Raw genomic sequence first — 4,517 nt, forward strand, 5'->3', positions numbered from 1 at the left:
GGTTTTCATGGTGTTCTGCTTTCTCGCCACCATCTCTCTTTCTGCTTACCACAATTTCCTCCTTGCTTCTATTCTTTGCCACTTTCAATTTTTAAATGTGTCACATGATCAAATATTTTCAGAGTGTTCATAAAGAGAGAGTGAATTAGAGTCCTGAGTGAGCACAGGTAAAATTGATTATAATAAAACACAAGACTTTCCATGTTATCCGTCTTAAAAGATGGTTCATTTTTAATCCAAATCGTTGAGGCTGCTGGTTTAAGTGAGAAGGGGCTGGGTAAGGTTGCCTCTCAGTGTTCCAGTTGTTGGAATAATCCCTACTGAAAGGGGACTGAATGTATGTATATATTTTGCATTAATTTTAGTAGGGCATAGGTCTTGATATATGTACATATGTTTGTATATACATATATGCATGTGTATACTGAAAATAAACACTAAATGATCTACTGAAACAAGATTTCTGATTCCAGAAGGAAGTATTTGTATAAAAGGTGTTTCCCATGTGGGATGACCCCTGTGTACCTCTATCCACAGTAGCATAATTTTTAATAGCAAAAAGCTGGGAACAATTACAATAGGAGAAAGTCTAAAGTGATAGAACAGTGAAAGGCTGTAAAAACAGAAAGAAGGGAAGTTCTTTGTGTATCAACATGGTGTGATTTCTGTGCTGTAAAAGGTTGTCTAGCTGTTGTTGTTCAGTCGCTAAATCACGTCCAACTCTCACGCGACCCCCTGGACTGTAACCCACCAGGCTCCTCTGCCATGGGATTCTCCAGGCAAGAAAACTGGAGTGGGGTTCCACTTCCTTCTCCAGGGGGTCTTCCTGACTCAAAGATTGAAGCTATGTCTCTTGCATCTCCTGCGTTGCAGCTGGATTATTTACCACTGAGCCTCCAGGGAAGTCCCCAAAGGTAGTCTAAGTGAAAGTGAAGTTGCTCAGTTGTTGCTGACTCTTTGAGACCCCATGGACTGTAGCCTACCAGGCTCCTCCACCCATGGGATTTTCCAGGCAAGAGTACGGCAGTAGGTTGCCATTTCCTTCTCTATAGGATCTTCCCAAACCAGGGATCAAACCTGGGTCTTCCACATTGTAGGCAGATGCTTTACCATCTGAGCCACCAGAGAAGTCTAAAGGTAGTCTAGAGAGCTGTAAAAAAAATAAGCCCACATGCATCAGCACAATTGGAGTTTATTTCTCACTCTCATTTTTGGAAAGGGGTTCTCCTCCACGAGGTGATTCTGGGACCTTAACTCCAAAGGATCATTTTGTTTTCTTTAACTGAGATTGCGTGAAGACCATCATGTTTTTCCTTTCCTCATCTGGTCCTACTTCCCTCCAAAGCTTCATCATTGTCTGCGTCCAGCCAGTGAAATGGTGAATGCATCCCTGCTTCTTAACTCTTGATCTTAACACATTGTATCTGAAAGAGCTGGACCCACAGCCATAGCTCAATCAAACAAAGGTTGTAAAATGCCTGTTCCTGCCTGAGCAGCTGCTCTGAGCTATAACTACTTACCCTGAAATGGGAGAATGTACTTTGTGGACTTGTAGGTTTCTCTGCCATCATCTCATTTACATATCCCTACTAGAAAAAAGCAAGGTGCACAGTATCTGTGTCACTAGGCATCTAAAGAGAAGGGGGAATGTATATTTGTATTATTACATGTCTTGAAAAACAATTAGTTACCATGGTTACCTATGGAAGGAGTTTGGGGAATTAGCAAATAGGAGAGGAGACAGAAAGGAAACTTCATTATATACCTTTATATACTTTTGATATGCTAACACATGAATGGAATTACTTATACAGAAAAAAATAAGAACTAGGAAGATGATGGACTGCTGTACCAATCTAGGCAGAAGGAAGGTAAGAAGTATGACTTCCAGACATGCTGTCGACCCATCTGGCTCAGGGCCTGCACATCCCACCAGCAGCGTGGGAGTGTGCAAGGCCATCTGGGAGCCCCGTCAGGAACTGCGGTCTTGAAGGCTGTGAGCGAAGTGTAGGCGAAGATGTACCAGAACTGATGTCATTATAGGAAACCTACTTTTCTTTTCTGAGAGAGGAGACAGAAGCTCATACAGGGACTATCTCACTTCATACAGTCTGTGAAATATACATAAGTAAGGCAGGTGTATTTTCATAGTTCTTTTCAGTAAATATATATTTCTTATTGACCTCGGTGGATTGGAGAGTTTTCACCACAGAGAATGGAACACTGATGTCTCTGGACAAGTAAATACTCCTTGCAGCATCCAGTTATGGATTCAGGCAATGAAGGATATCTGCAGAGACAGTAGGGGATGAAAGTTAGGTCCAAGTAGTCAAAGCTATGGTTTTTCCAGTTGTCATGTATGGATGTAAGAGTTGGACTATAAAGAAGGCTGGGCACCGAAGAATTGATGCCTTCAAACTGTGGTGCTCGAGAAGGCTCTTGAGAGTCCCTTGCACAACAAGGAGATCAAACCAGTCAATCCTAAAGGAGATCAGTCCTGAGTGTTCATTGGAAGGACTGATGCTAAAACTGAAGCTCCAATACTTGGGCCACCTGATGCAAAGGGCCAGCTCGCTGGAAAAGACTCTGATGCTGGGAAAGATTGAGGGCAAGAGGAGAAGGGGGCGACAGAGGATGAGATGGTTCTAGGGCATCATTGACTCAATGGGCAAGAACTTGAGCAAACTCCAGGAGGTAGAGAAGGACAGGGAAGTCTGGCATGCTGCAGTTCATGGGTCACAAAGAGTCTGACACAACTTATCAACTAAACAGCAACCACAAGGAGATGGAGAGATGGCAGAGGGGGAGATGGCTGCCTAGTACCTACATGGGATGATGTCCAAGGGAGGTTTCATCTTTATCTTCAAAAAATGTTGCCTATAAAGACTGAGAAGCACCAGGAATCCAGCGTGAGGGAGGTTGTCAATGATTTTTATAGGTTCACTGTGACAGGAGCACAGCCCCCAGGAGATGTCAGCATACTCCCCACCCCGGTGTCATCAGCTGATGCAACCCTGCCTGCTTTCCTGGGAGAAAGCTGGAAGGATGATCTGGAGAAGCAGCGGCAGGGGTGTCCCAGGAGGTGTACTCGGGACAGCCTTGGGAGACGCGCTCTCAAACAAGACAGGAAGGATGTGCTTCACGTTTTGGCTAAGGCTTGATTCTGCTGTGGAGTCTGAAGTATAGTGCCAGCCATTCTTCAGCGTTTCATTTATCTGAGCCAATGCAAAACTCTTGACTCCAATTATTTATAACATGTCCTTTCCCTAATCACCCAGTATTCCTCATTAGATGGATCAAAATTTCCTGAAAGAGACAACAAAAGAAAACATGTGGTATCACCCCTTAGGAAAGTATGTTATTTTGCTTTTCCAGTGTGCAAGCATCCACTCAGATCTTGCATAAACAGGCCACAGTTTGCATCTTCAAGGGGCTCCATAACTCCTTGGGGAAGACAAAGAGTAAAATAAATAAGACTGTGCTAAGAGTTATGATTAAAAGTACATATTTTTGGTTCCCAAATTTTTCAGTTTCAGGGACCCATAAAATTAGAAGTGTAATATAACACACAGCTGCCATTATTTATTTGGTTCAGAAAGTCCTTACATAAAACCCACCACTTACTAACATCACCATTTCATTGTATAAAGCTTATCACAATACCTAAAAACATGGTGTATAATCACATACAAGGAAAAAAAAGAACTTTTGGAAACAATTGATATACATAATCTTAAATAGGAATCTTAGGGGTAAAAGTTGGTTTCAAGGGAATTTCTTTTAACTGGCAGTTTTTTCAGGGTCTATAGACCAGGCAGCCCACCGTGAGTTGCTGCTGTCAACACCCCTCCAACAATGACTATGATGAGATAAGCCCCCAGCCTGAGCTCTTTTAGGAAACTTGAGAATAATTACATTCTTCATGCCTCATTTTCTGGTGATACTCTAAAATGGGAAAAAAAAAAAAGAAAACGGAGACAACCACACTCCCATACCTCATTCTCATAAAGCTCTGACCTCTCTGCCCCTGACTCAATAACTTTTAAACTTGAGGAAATCCTTTTCTTTTTTTTTTTTTAATTATCATTTGCAATTTATTCCCAGAAATATTCTTCCTCTGCTTTTTCTTTTATTCTTTAATAAAAGGCTTATATTATGATATTTTCCAAATACTGAAGCAACTTTGTATTGTGGACTAAATGAAGTGTGGTGATGGTACGTTAGATTATACATCAGAAATCTGGATGTTATTTTGTTTAATATTTTTCTTGTAAATAAGAATAGGCTATAATTTTCTTCATTGCCATCCCTCATTTATGCTTTTTCTAAAAAAAAAAAAAACAAAAAACCTCGAGACTGCAATGACCCTTAGAGGCAACACTTATTTTTCTATTCTCTGAAAGAACTTGGTAAGGTTTGGAAATAATTGTTTCTTGAATGTTTGTTAAAACTTAGTGGTAAAAACTCTCTGGGTCTGAAAATGATTTCTGGAGAAGATTTTTACATGCTGATTCAGT

General features: G+C 41.1%; 1 long non-coding RNA gene across 1 annotated transcript; it reads right to left on the minus strand.

Annotated features, from left to right (window-relative positions):
* Positions 1-1,175: 1,175 nt before the first annotated feature.
* LOC132346181 (uncharacterized) lies at positions 1,176-1,870 on the minus strand. The gene is made up of 2 exons (XR_009495943.1): positions 1,521-1,870; positions 1,176-1,433 (listed from the first exon to the last, which is right to left on the minus strand). It is a non-coding gene; the product is annotated as an uncharacterized lncRNA (long non-coding RNA).
* Between the last annotated feature and the right edge of the window lie 2,647 nt (positions 1,871-4,517).

The sequence above is a fragment of the Bos taurus genome, chromosome 9 (assembly GCF_002263795.3).
Source record: "Bos taurus isolate L1 Dominette 01449 registration number 42190680 breed Hereford chromosome 9, ARS-UCD2.0, whole genome shotgun sequence".
Taxonomy (NCBI): Eukaryota; Metazoa; Chordata; class Mammalia; order Artiodactyla; family Bovidae; genus Bos; species Bos taurus.